This window comes from Papio anubis, chromosome 1 (assembly GCF_008728515.1).
Source record: "Papio anubis isolate 15944 chromosome 1, Panubis1.0, whole genome shotgun sequence".
NCBI classification, from domain to species: domain Eukaryota; kingdom Metazoa; phylum Chordata; class Mammalia; order Primates; family Cercopithecidae; genus Papio; species Papio anubis.
Genome location: NC_044976.1, coordinates 109,469,420 through 109,484,518, shown reverse-complemented (window position 1 = coordinate 109,484,518; position 15,099 = coordinate 109,469,420).

Genomic DNA, 15,099 nt, shown 5'->3' with positions numbered 1-15,099 from the left:
GTAAGTGCAGATATTTCCCATATACTCCCTGTCCTCACACCTGTAGGGCTTGCCCTGCTATTTATCAACACCTCTAACCAGAATGGTACCTATATTAAAATCGACGAACCTACATTGACACATCGTTATTACCCAAAGTCAATATTTTACATTAGGTTTCACTCTTGGTATTTATTTGGTGGGTTTTGACAAATGCATGACATGTATCTATCATTATAGTACCATAGAGCAGCGGTTTTCAACCATTTTGGCACCAGGGACTGGTTTTGTAAAAGAAAATTTTTCCATGGACTAGGGTGGGGGATGGTTTCAGGATGAAACTGTTCCATCTCTGATCATCAAGCATTAGTTAGATTTTCATAAGGAGCACGCAACGTAGATCCTTCACATGCACAGTTCACAATAGGTTTCACACTCCTTTGAGAATCTAACGCCACCACTGATCTGACAGGAGGTGGAGCTCAGACAGTAATGCTTACTCCCCAGCAGCTCACCTCTTGCCCTGTGGCCTGGTTCCTAACAGGCAATGGACCAGTACCAGTTTGTGGCCTGTGGGTTGGGGACCCTTGCCATAGAGCATACTGTTCATTTCTTCCTCTCCTCTAAATCATGGCGACCACTCAACTTTTTACTGTCTCCATAATTTTGCCTTTTCCAGAATGTCCTATATTTGGAATCATACAGTATGTAGCCTTTTCAGATCAGGTTCTCTCACTTAGTAATATGCTTTTAAGGTTAATCATGTCATGAGTTGATTCCTCGTTTCTCTTTGGAAATGAATAATATCTCATTGTGTGGATGTACTAGAGTTTACCCTTTTATCTACTGAAGGACATCATGTTACCCTTCAACATTTGTCAATTATAAATAAAACGGCTGTAAACATACATGTGGATGTTTTTATGTGCACGTGTTTTTCAGCTCCTTTAGGTAAAAACCAAGGAGTACAATTGCTGAATTTTATGGTCAAAGTGTGTTCAGTTTTATAAGAAATTGCTAAACTGTCTTCCAAATTGACTGTACCATTTTCCATTTCCACAAGCAGTGAATGGGAGTTATTTTTGGTCCACATTCTCACAGTATTTGATGTTGTCAGTATTTTTGGATTTGCTTATTCTAATAGTTGTGTGGTAGTAGTGGAATCTCATCATTTTAGTTTGTCATTTCCTAAAGACACATGATGTCAAGCATTTTTTCAGATGGTTTTTCTACTATGTGTATTTTCTCTGATGTGCTGCTGCTTTAGGTCTTTTGTCCATTTTTAAAACAGGTTGTTTTTTTAATTGTGTTATTAGAGTTCTTTGTGTATTTGTAGAAATAATATATTTCAAGACAAAAACTACAAAAAGGGACAAAGAAGGTTATTTTGTAGTGATAAAGGGATCAATTCAGCAAGAGAATATAACAGTTGTAAATATATATGCATTCAACACTGTAGCACCCAGATATATAAAGCAAACATGATTAGAGATGATGAGAGAGAGAGATCCAAATACAATAGTGCTGAAGACTTCAGCACCCAACTTTCAACATTAGACAGAGCACCCAGACAGAAAATAAAGAAATATCTGAATTAATCCACAATATAGAATAAATGGACATGATATATATGTACAGAACATTTTTTTCAACAGCTGCAAAAGAATTTTTTTCTCAGCACAGGGGTCATTTTCAAGGATTGAACATATGTTAGGTCACAAATCAAGTCTTAAAACATTCAAAAAATTGAAGTAATATCAAGCATCTTCTCTCACAATAGTGGAATAAATCTAAAAATAACAAAAGGCATTTCAGAAAATATACAAACACATGGAAATTAAACAATGTACTCCTGGGTCAATGAAATTAAGAAGAACATTGAAAACTTTCTTAAAAGATCATTAGTGGCTACTATGAGCAACTATGTGGCAATAAATTGGAAAATCTAGAAGAAAGGGATAAATTTCTACACACATGCAATGCACCAGGGTTGAACCATGAAGAAATTCAAAACCTGAACAGATAATTAACAAGTAATGAGATTGAGGCTATAATAAAACGTTTTCCAGCAAAGAAAACCTCAGGACCCAATGACTTTATGGCTGAATTCTTCCATATATTTGAAAAAGAACTAATACCAATCCTGCTCAAACAATTCTGAAAAATAGAGGAGGAGGGAATACTTCCAAACTAATTCTATGATGCCACTGTTACTCTGTTTCCAAAACTAAAGACACATTAAAAAAAAAAAAAAAAGTAGAAAACTACAGGCCAATATTCCTGGAGAACAGAAAGACCATATACAACAGACCCACAGCTGCTATCATGCTGAATGGGGAAACTGAAAGTCTTTTCCCTAAGATCTGGAACACAACAAGAATGCCCACTTTCCCCATTGTTATTCAACGTATTACTGGAAGTCTTCACTAGAGCAATCAGACAAGAGCAAGAAAGAAAGGGCATCCAAAATGGAAAAGAAGAAGTCAAATTATCCTTGTTTTCAGATGATATGATCTTACAGGTGGAAAAACCTGAAGACTCCACCAAAAAAACTATTAGAACTGATAAACTAAATTCAGTTTAGTTGCAGGTTACAAAATCAACATACAAAAATTAGTAACATTTCTATATGCCAATAGTGAGTAATCTGAAAAATCAAGTAAGTAACCTGATTTACAATAGCTGTACATAAAATTAAATACCTAGGGATTAGCCAAAGAAATAAAGGATTTCTACAACAAAAAGTATAAAACATCGATGAAAGATATTGAAGAGGACACAATAAAATGGAAAGATGTTCCATTTTCATGAATTAAAAAAATCAATATTGTTAAAATATTCATACTACCCAAAGCAATCTACATATTCAATGCCATTTCTATCAAAAATATCAATGACATTCTTCATAAAAATAGAAAAAAAGTTTTAAAATGTGTATGGGACCTCAGAAAACTCACAATAGCTAAAGGTAGACTAAGCAAAAAACCCCAGAAGTTGAGGAATCACTTTACCTGACTTCAAATTATACTACAGAGTTATAGTAACCAAAACATCATACTAATAGCATAAAAACAGTCACATAGAACTGTGGAGCAGAATAGAGAACCCAGAAATAAATCTATGGTGAACTTTTATTTGTTGACAATGATGCCACATGTGTTAGTGGAAGGACAGTCTCTTCAATAAATGGTGCTTGGAAAACTGGATATCTTTATGTAGAAGAAGGAAACTGGACACTTATTTTTTGCCATATAAAACAATCAGCTGAATGTGGTTTCTCATGCCTGTAATTTCACTACTTAGGTAGTCAGAGGTGGGAGGATAGCTTGAGTCCAGGAGTTCAAGACCTACTTGGGTAACATAGGAATACCCTGATACCCACCAAACGAAAAAAGACCAAAAAGAAAAATTTGAATAAAAGATCAAAATTGATGGACGCCTTAAATCTAAGACTTCAAACTATGAAACCACTAAAAGAAATTATTGGAAAAACTCCCCAGGACATTGGATTGAGCAAAGATTTTTTGAGTAATACCCCATAAGCACAGAAAACGAAAGCAAGAATGAACAAATGAGATCACATCAAGTTAAAAAGCTTCTGTAAAGCAAAGGAAACGATCAGCAAGTTGAAAAGACAACACAGAATGTGAGTGACGTGATTATTATATATTGCATGCCTGTATCAAAATAGCTCATGTAATCCATATATGTGTGTGTGTATATATACACACATTATATATACACATAATATATACGTTATATATGTACACACATATATGTATATATACATTATGTATATGCATATATGTATATATACATAATATATACATTATATATAATGTGTGTGTATAATGTATATACATAGCCACAAAAATTAAATATAAAATTTTTTTTTTGAGATGGACTTTTGCTCTTGTGGCCCAGGCTGGAGTGCAGTGGCACGATATCGGCTCACCACAACCTCTGCCTCCCGGGTTCAAGTGATTCTCCTGCCTCAGCCTCCCGAGTAACTGGCATTACAGATATGAGCCACCATGCCTGGCTAATTTTATATCTTTTTTAGTAGAGATGGGGTTTCACCATGTTGATCAGGCTGGTTTTAAACTCCCGACCTCAGGTGACCCACCCACCTTGGCCTCCCAAAGTACTGGGATTACAGGTGTCAGCCACCGCACCCAGCCAGAAGATTTTTAAAGCACTCTCACCAGCCTATATCACACTGCAGCTGCCTTAAGGAAAAGCTGTCAGAATGTTTTCCATGTGGTTCTCTGACCATGCTACTTCTCACTGGGTAGAACCTCCTGATCTGGGACCCCAGACAGGACAATCGCCCTGCCCCATCCTGATCACTTCAGTCAATACGGGCTGTTTGTTCCTCTGTGTAAGAAATCCCAGAGACAACCCACAGGATCTCTGTCATTGCTGCTGCAGCAGTAGTTCCCCTTTTGTCCTCAGGCTGGGGAAAGAGTAAAGCCTCTGATGTTTGCTTGCACCCCTAGCACTCCACAGCTGCCATACAGAGAGGAACCCAATCTGTCTACCCGGTAAACCCCCAGTTCCTACTCTTTACCAGGTAGGGCCTCTGCCTTGGGCCCACAGCACAGCCATTTTATCCCTGACTGAACATTCCTGTTGGCAGTGGCTTTGTGTCTCTTTGGGGTGGAGTTCACATAGGCAACTGACATCCCCTATGTCGCAGCTGCTGCTGCAGTATATGCCCTTGCCGCCATCAGGCTGGGGAAGAAACAAAGAGCCTGAGTGCGTTATTCACACCTCCAGCATGCCACTGCTGCCCTATGGAGAAGAGGACATACTATCTTCCCCATGTTCCCCCTTCCCCCTTCCCCTTCACCAGGCGGGGCCTCCCAGTTTGGGCCTGATATGCAGAAACCCCACCGTGGGCTGATTATTCTGATTGGCAGTGGCTCTCCTTTTCTCTGGGGGGGAGCCCAAAAAGACAAGTGAAAGGCCTTTTGCCATTGCCACTACCGAGGTCCGTGAGCCTGCTGCCTCCAAGCTGAGTTCAGAATAAAAAGACTGAACTCTCCAGGGCTGTGGTCTGCACCCTGGGAGTGCCAACTGAAGATCTGTAAACAGCACTTAAGTGGGAAAGGAGCTCAAACTCTTAAAGCACTGAGAGGGAGCACAGCTGCAAGTGTGAGGAAATATAGAGGATTCATATGGCTGAATAACAGCCTATCACTGGCCATTACACTAAGCACCATCTACAGGATCACAGCCCAAACTTCAACACCAAAAATACTTTACGAATATACTCCCCTGTGAAACCAAGGACATGATTTTAGCCACAAGAAAAAGCCCCAGGCCTCTTAAAACCTGCAAAAATGAAGCCAACTGTCTGTACTCAAATTATACCACTGTTAAGGGAACATCATTGCACACAGATGAGAAAAAATGAGCACAAGAAGTCTGACAACTCTAAAAGACAAAATATATTCTTACTTCCAAATGATCATAGTGGATCCTCAATAATGATGTTCAATCAGAATGGAATGGCTGAAATAGTATAGAATTCAAATCTGCCTCACAATTAAGATAATCGAGATTCAGGAAAAGTTGAAACTGAATCTAAAGCATCTAAAGAACGCAACAAAAGTGATTTAATAGATTAAAGACAAAATAACCATTTTTAGAAGGAACCAAACTGAACTGATAGAGCTGAAAAACTCACTACAAGGATTTCATAAAACAATCAGAAGTATTAAGAGCAGAATAGACCAAGCTGAGAAAGGAATCTCAGAGCTCAAAGCCTGATTCATTGAATTAACTGAGTGAGACAAAAATAAAGAGAAAATAATTTTTAGATGAACAAAACCTCTGAGAAATATGGGATTATGTAAGGACACTAAATTTATGACTCATTGGCATAATGAAAAGGGAGAGAGAGTAAGCAACTTGGAAAACATATTTGAGGATGTTGCCTACAAAATTTTTTCCCACCTCACTAGAGAAGTTGGCACTCAAATTCAGGAAATTCAAAGAACCTCTGTGAGATACCATGCATGGTGACCACTAGGCACATAGTCATCTGATTCTCCAAAGTCAATGTGAAAGAAAAAATATTAAAAGCAGTTAGAGACAAGGGGCAGGTCACCTACAAAGGAATCACAATAGGCTAACAGTGGAACTTTCAACAGAAACTCTACAAGCCAGATGAGATTGGGGGCCTATATTCAGCATCCATAAATAAAAGGAATTCAAACCAAGAATTTCATATCCAGGCAAACTAAGCTTCATAAGTGAAGGAGAAATAAGATTTTTCTTTTTTGAGACAAGCTAATGCTAAAAGAATTTATTACCACCAGATCTGCCTTAGAAGAAGTCCTTAAAGGAGTGCTAAAGATGGAAATGAAAGACCATTACTGGCCACCACAAAAACACTCTTAAGTACATACACCATTGACACTATAAAGTAACTACACAATCAAGTCTATAAAAACCAGCTACTAACATGATGACGGGATGACTGTACATATCATTATTAATCTTGAACATAAATGGGATAAATGCCCCCACTTAATAGACACAGAGTGACAAAGTTGGATAAAGAAGCAAGACCCAACTGTATACTGCCTTCAAGAGACCTGTCTCAGATGCATTGACATCCATAAGCTCAAAGTAAAGAGATGGAGAAAGATTTATCAATCATACAGAAAACAAAAAACAGTAGAAGTAGTAACTCCTTTTTCAGACAAAACAGACTTTAAACCAGCAATGATCAAAAGGACAAGGAATGGCATTACAAAATGATAAAAGGTTTAATTCAACAAGAAGACTTATCTATCCTAAATGCATCTGCACTCAACACTGAAGCACCCAGCTTCACAAAAAGAGTTCTTACAGACTTACAAAGAGACTTAAATACCCACACAATGATAGTGGGTGGCTTCATCACCCCACTGACAATATTGGACAGATCATTGAGGCATAATACTAACAAAGACATTCAGGGTCTAAATTTGACCCTTGACCAAATGGATCTAACAAACATCTACAGAACACTCCACCCAGCATCACCAGAATATACATTTTTTCATATGTATATGGTGCATACTCTAAAGTTGACCACATGCTCAGTCATGTGGTAAAGCAATTCTCAACAAATTTTAAAAAACCAAAATCATGCCAACCACATTCTCAGACCACAGTGCCGTAGAAATAGAAATCTTTACCAAGAAGATCCCTCAAAACCATAAATGAAAATTAAGCCATCTGCTTCTGAATGACTTTTAGGTAAACAACAAAATTACAGCAGAAATCAATAAATTCTTTTAAACTAATGAAAACAAAAAGACAACATACCAGAATCTCTAGGACATAGCTAAGGCAGTGTTAGGAGAAAAGATCATAGCACTAAACATCCACATCAAAAAGTTAGAAAAATCTCAAATTAACAACATCATACTTAGAGGAACTAGATAAACAAGGACAAACCAACCTTAAAGCTAGCAAAAGAAAAGAAATAACTGAAATCAGAGCTGAATGTAATGAAATTTTACTCATCCCTAAGATGAGTAAAGTCATATGTATAGTTTGTTCTTGCACTGCTATAAAGACATACCCAAGACTGGGTAATTTATAAAGGAAAGATAGTTAGTTGACTCAATTCTACATGGCTGGGGAGGCCTCAGGAAACTTACAATTATGGCAGAAGGGGAAGCCAGCATCTTCTTCACAAGATAACAGGAGAGAGAGAAGCCTGGAGCGGGAAGAGCTCCTTTTAAGACAATCAGATCTCATGAGAACTCACTCCATTTGACCGAACAATCCCATTACTGGGAATATATCCAAAGGAATATAAATTATTATATAAATTATTCTACCATAAACACATGGCGTCTTTACTAAATAGCACTATTCACAGCAGCAAAGATGTAGAATCAACCCAGATGCACATGAATTGTAGATTGGATAAAGAAAATGTGGTACATATACACTATGGAATACTACACAGTCATAAAAAATAATGAGATCTTATACTTTGTAGCAACATGGATGGAGTGGGAGGCCATTATCCTAAGCACGTTAACACAGGAACAGAAAACCGAATACCACATGTTCTCACTCATAAGTTGGAGCTAAACATTAAGCACACATGGGCAAAAAGAAGAGAACAATGGACACTGTGTTCTACTTGAGTATGGAGGCTGGGAGGAGAGTGAGGACTGAAGAACTACCTATTGGGTATTATGTCAGTTACCTGGGTAACAAAATTATCTGTACACCAAACCCCCATGAGATGCAATGTTAGCTTGATTTAATTTTTCCACAATGTATTGTACATATTTCAAAATATTACATTGTACCCCATAAATATATACTATTATTTTCTGTTAAAAATAAGACATAAATTTAAAAAACATCATGTTTTTGAAACATTTATCAAATAATTAGTTAAGAATAAACGCTTTTATTTTTAAAAAGGAATAATATTGGATCAAAAAATTTAGTAGCATTACAATGTTAAAAGTAAATAGGAAATGTCAATATAAATTTATGACAAAATATAAATTTCACAATGTTTATTTTATAGCTCTTTATTTCGAGCTGTTGTAAAGCAAATTGTCATCTTTAATAAACATTAAAGATGCTCAAATCATTATTTCTAATACTTTTTTTCTATTGAAAGGATGGCTACCTTAAGAAATTTCTGATTTTATGTCTGGACCAGGAAGGAACAAGAAGACCCTTAAATAATTTTTGTGATGGAAAGAAAAGCAATAACTTAAGTGATGTCAAAAGAAAATGAGACCCAACATAAAGGAAATTCTAAGTGGCCAGGGATTACCGTTTGAGCATCAAAAGAAGAAAACTTGATTGCGGTTGATTAAAATATATTGATTTTGTGAAAATACATGAGGCTCTTCTACTGAAATGTACAAAAAAAGAGAGAAGCACTAAACATTGTTAAACAGAATACCGTGCACTGGTATCCACCCCTGGGATAGGGGCACCATGTACTAGTCACTAATCTGAGAAAAGGACTCTAAATACCTCACTAATTTATTCTAAGATTCCTATGTTTGGCAGAATATTTTGCACAGAACAATCTGCCAGAGATCTGCAAGTGTTCTTGACTCTGGCAGGGGCTCATAGAAGACCCAGATGCATAGCAGTCACACTGCTACCACTTTCCTTCTTAAGCCTAGTGTTTTAAAACAGAATACTCTTATAAGTCAGGCAGGCATTACTCCCTGGTAGGTAGTAAGAATGAAAATAAGTTGAGTCAGTGCCCCAGTGGATCAAGGAAGCTTCCCAGGATGGATAGGGTCTTGTCTTTGTGTGCCACATTGTACCACAGGTGAGAGACCCCAAAAACATTTTGCTCTGGGTTTTATATTCTGGGTGTAACTGGGATTTCTGTGCTACAGATTTGTGGACATCCTATTCTAGGAAAGATGAGGACAATGACTGAGCTGTTCTGTACAGTTCCTCCTTATCTCTGGATGTTGCATTCTTGGTACATCCTACCCAAGAACTGCAAGCAAGAGTGGAAAGTGTAGGATTGGCCAAGGTTACACAGATACTTGCCCTTCTGCAAACATAATTGCATAACTTTAATAAAGTTAACTAGAATTTTTTTGTTACAGTTCAATTTTGTTAGTCATGCTATGACTGTGAATTCAATTATTTTATTTTAAAAGAATACATAAATGGGATACATAAATACATCAATCAGAAGGCACTTCATACCTCAAGATGTAATGAGTAGAATGAACAATGTTATAAGCTGTGACCCTAAGTCACACCAAATTGTAAAAAATATACAAAATTAAATGTTATCATTAAGAGATTACCAAGTGTCCTAAAATAGTGAAAGTATCAAAGATTCCATCAGCTCCAATGTCATTAATATAAAAAACACATACTTATATGCATTATCAATGGAAATGGTATTGCCACCCATCAGGAAAAATTGGTTCTTAGAGGTCAAAAATATACATACACTACATAAAAGTACAGTATATTTCTGGTATTAAAATTCCGCTTGAGTGACTAGAAAAAAACTACCATGAAAGGCTTAGAAACGCTATAATGAAAATAAGGTTTTGTCTATGCACACGAGCTAGAAAACCCAAAAGAAATGGATAAATTCCTGGATGCATACAACCTCCCAAGCTTGAACGAGAAAGAGATTGAATCCCTGAACAGACCAATAGTGAGTTTTAAAATTGAATCAGTAATTAAAGTTCTGCCAATCAGAGGAAGCCCAGGAAGTGACAGATTCACAGCCAAATTCTACTAGATACATAAGGAAGAGCTGGTAACATTTCTGCTGAAACTATTAAAAAAAAAAATGAGGAGGAGGAAATCCTTCCTAACCCATTCTATGAGTACTCATCCTGATACTAAAACCTGGCAGAGACACAATAGCTCCAAAACAACTTTAGGCCAAGCTCCTTAATGAACACAAATGCAAAAAATCTTTAACTACTAACAAACCGAATCCAGCAGCACATCAAAACGCTAACCCACCATGATCAAGTAGGCTTTACCTATGGGTGTAAGGTTGGTTCAACATACGTTAATCAGTAAATGTTATTAACCACATAAACAGAACAAAAAACACAATAATCTCAACAGATGCAGAAGGGACTTTCTATAAAATTCAGTATCTCTTTATATTAAATGCCCTCAACAAACTAGACATTGAAGGAACATACCTCAAAATAGTAAGAGTCATTTATGACTGTCCAACAGCAAACATCATACTGAATGGAGAAAAGCTGGAAGCATTCTCCTTGAAAACTGAAACGAGACAAGGATACCCTCTCTCACCACTCCTATTCAACACAGTACTGAAAGTCTTAGCTAGAACAGTCAAGCAAGAGAAAGAAATAAAAGGCATCCACATAGGAAGCCAGGAGAACAAAATTTCTGTTTGAAGATGATATAATTAAATACCTAGAAAATTCCATTGTTTATGCCCTAAAGCTACTTGATCTGATAAACAAGTTCCACAAAGTTTTGGGGTACAAAATCAGTGTACAAAAATCAGTAGCATACGCCAGGCACAGTGGCTCACACCTATAATCCCAGCACTTTGGGAGACTGAGGTGGGCGGATCATTTGATGTCAGGAGTTCAAGACCAGCCTGGCCAATATGGTGAAACCCTGTCTCTACTAAAAATTCAAAAAAGAGCCGGGTGTGGTGGCACACACTTGTAATCCCAGCTACTCAGGAGGCTGAAGCAGGAGAATCATTTGAACCCGGGAGGTGGAGGTTGTGATGAGCCAAGATCATGCCACTGCACACCAGCCTGAGCAGAAAATCGAGACTTCGTTTAGGAAAAAAAAAAAAAAATTAGTAGCATTTTAATACACCAACAAGATCCAAGCTAAGAGCCAAATCAAAAATGCAGTCCCATTCACAATAGCCTCAAAATGAATAAAATACTTAGGAATATAGCTAATCAAATAAGTGAAAGACCTCTATAACCAGAATTACAAAACACTGATGAAAGAAATTAGAGACAACACAAACAAATGGAGAAGCATTCCATGCTCATGGATAGGAAAAATCAATATTGTTAAAATGGCCATATGGCCCAGAGCAATTCGTAGGTTCAATGCTATTTGTATCAAAGTACCAACATTTTCCACAGAAGGATAGAAAAACTATTTTAAAATTCATATGAAACCAAAAAAGAGCCTGAATAGCCAAGAGAATCCTAACCAAAAAGAACAAAGCTGGAGGCATCACATTATCAGTCTTCAAACTATACTACAAAGCTACAGTAAACAAAACAGTACAATACTAGTACCAAAACAGACACAGAGATTAAAGGAACAGAATAAAGAGCCCAGAAATAATGCCACACACGTACAACCGTCTGATATTTCACAAAATTTGCGAAAAACAAGCAATATGGAAAAGACTCCCTATTCCATAAATGGTGCTGTGATAACTGGCTAGCCATAGGCAGTAGATTGAAACCAGACCCCTTCCTTACATCATATACAAAAAATAACTCATGATGGAGTAAAGGCTTACATCTAAAATCAAAATCTATAAAAATGCTGGAGGTAACCTAGGAAATATCATTCTGGCTGTAGGACCTAGTAAAGACTTTATGATGAAGATGCCAAAAGCAATTGCAGCAAGAACAACAATTAACAAATGGGACCTAATTAAAGTGTTTGTGCACAGCAAAAGAAACTATCAATAGAGTAAACAACCTACATTATGGGAGAAAATATTTGGAAAGTATGCATTCAACAGAGGTGTGAAATCCAGACTATAAGAAACTTAAATTTACAAGCAGAAAACAACCCCATTAGAAAGTGGGCAAAGGACATGAGCAGACACTTTTCCAAGGAAGACATTCATACAACCAACAAGTACATGACAAAATGCTCAATGTCATTAATTATGAGAGAAATGCAAATAAAAACTACGGTGAGATATCATCTCACACCAGTCAGAATGGCTACTGTTTAAAAAGTCAAAAAATAACAGATGCTAGTGAGCTTATGGAGAAAAGGGAATGCTTTTGCACTGCTGGTGGAAATGTAAACTAGTTCAGCCATTGTGGAAAGCAATTTTGTGATTCCTCAAAAAATTTACAACATAATTCTTTGACTCAGCAATCCCATTGGATATGTACCCAAAGGAATCTAAATCATTCTACCTTAAAGACACATGCATGTGTATGTTCATCGTGGCACTATTTGCAATAACGAAGACATGGATTCAACCTAAATGCTCACCAATGTTACTATGGATAAAGAAAATTTGGTAACTATACACCATGGAATACTGTGCAGCCATAAAGAAGAATGAGATCATGCCTTTGCAGCAAGTCTAGATATCGTTGACAGTGGGAGAAGGGTGAAGATCGAAAAACTACCTATCAGATACTATGCTTATTTACCTGAGTGATGAAATAATTTGTACACTAAATTCATATGACATGCAATTTACCTATATAGCAAATCTGCACATGTACCCCCGAACCTAAAATAAAAGTTTTTTTGAAAGATGATTGGATTAAAAAATATGATACCGACAATGAAATACTATTCAGCCATAAAAAGGAATGAAATCTTGCTTTTTGCAGCAATATGGATGGAACTCGAGGCCATTATCTTAAGTGAAAGATTCACATGCATAAAAATAAATATCACATATCCTCACTTATGACTGGGAGCTAAATAATGTGCACACATGCACGTAGAATGTGCAATGATAGCAAGAGAATTGGAGTGGTGAGTGGATGAATGGGGTATGATTGAGAGATTACTTAATGGGTACAATGTACATTGAGTTATGGATACCCTAAAAGCCCTGACTTCACCACCATGCAATTTATGCATGTAACAAAGCAACACCTGTACTGCCATCAATTTATACAAATAAAAAAACAAATAATCAAAGGGCATAAATGGACATTTCTTAAAAGAAGACACACAAATGGCTAACAGATATATGAAAATATGCTCGGCATCATTAATAATCAAAACTGCAAATAAAAACCGTGATGAAATATTATCCTACCCCAGTTAGAATGGCTATTATTAAAAAGACAAAGTTAACAGATTGTGGTGAAGATACAGACAAAAGGGAACTCTTTCTTATACACTATTGTTTGGAATATAAATTAGTAAATTAGTACAACCACTATAGAAAACAGTATGGAGGGCCAGGTGTGGTGGCTCACACCTGTAATCCCAGCACTTTGGGAGGCCGAGACAAGTGGATCACCTGAGGTCAGGAGTTCGAGACCAGCCTGACCAACATGGTGAAACCCCATCTCTCTTAAAAATACAAAAAATTAGCTAGCATGGTGGCAGGCACCTGTAATCCCAGCTACTTGGTAGTCTGGGGAAGGAGAATTGCTTGAACCAGGGAGATGGAGGTTGCAGTGAGCCGAGATTGCGCCATTGCACTCCAGCCTGGGTGACAAGAGCAAGACTGTCTCAAAAAAAAAAAAAAAAAGAAAAGAAAAGAAAAGAAAGCAGTATGGAGATTTCTCAAAAAACTAGAATTACCATGTGATCCAACAACTCCACTACTGGATATTTATCGAAAAAAAAGGAATCAGCATATCAAAGGCATACCAGCATCCCCATGTTTGTTGCAACACCATTCACAATAGCCAAGATATGGAATCAAACTAAGTGCCCACCAATGGACAAATGGATAAAGAAAATGTCATGTATATACACAGTGGATTACTATTCATCCATAAAAAGGAAGGAAATCTTGTCATTTGCAGCAACATAGATGGAACTGGAAGTTACCATGTTGAGTAAAATAACTCAGGTGCAGAAAGACAAATACATTTTTGCACTCATATATGGGAGATAAAAAAGTTAATCATATGGATATAGAGAATGGAACAATTGATAGCAGGGACTGGAAAGGATGCATGGGTAAGGAAATGAAGATTGATTGATTAATGAGTACAAATATACAATAAAATAGAAGGAATAAGTCCTAATGTTTGATAGCAGAGAAGGGTGACTATAGTTAACAACAATGTATTACATATTTCAAAATAGCTAAAAGAGATAACTTTGTCTTTCCAGCAAATATAAATGATAAATACTTGACGTATGGATACCCTAAATACCTTAACTTGATCATTGCACATTTCATGTATGTAACAAAATTTCACATGTACCCTATAGATATGTACCAATATAATGTATCAATAATTTTTTTTAAAAAATATAGCTGAAACAGGAAAGTTCCCTGATCCCCCTCTCAGGACGTGTGACAGGGGTGTGGCTTGTCTGTTCAGCTGCCTTGCGCTCAAAACCCTTTATGAGTGGGGGAGCATGCAGTTGGCAGGTGCAGGAGCCAGGGCGAGCACTTTGGGGCTCTGGCCCCATGGCAGCATCTAGGGGTGGGTACCTGCAACTCCCAAAGCCTAAGTAGGCATGTGTTGCAGTGAGCTCTTTTAGCTTTGCCACCTGCCGATGGCTTAGGTGTTAACCAGCTCAGTGCCCTCTTGACACCTGGGCTCTTGTCTGACATCCAGGAAGAATCAGATCACACATGGACTTGAAGGATGACGAATGTGGGGGCTTTATTGAGTGGTGGAGGTGGCTCTCAGTGGGATGGATGGGAAGCTTTAAAGGGGATGGAATGGA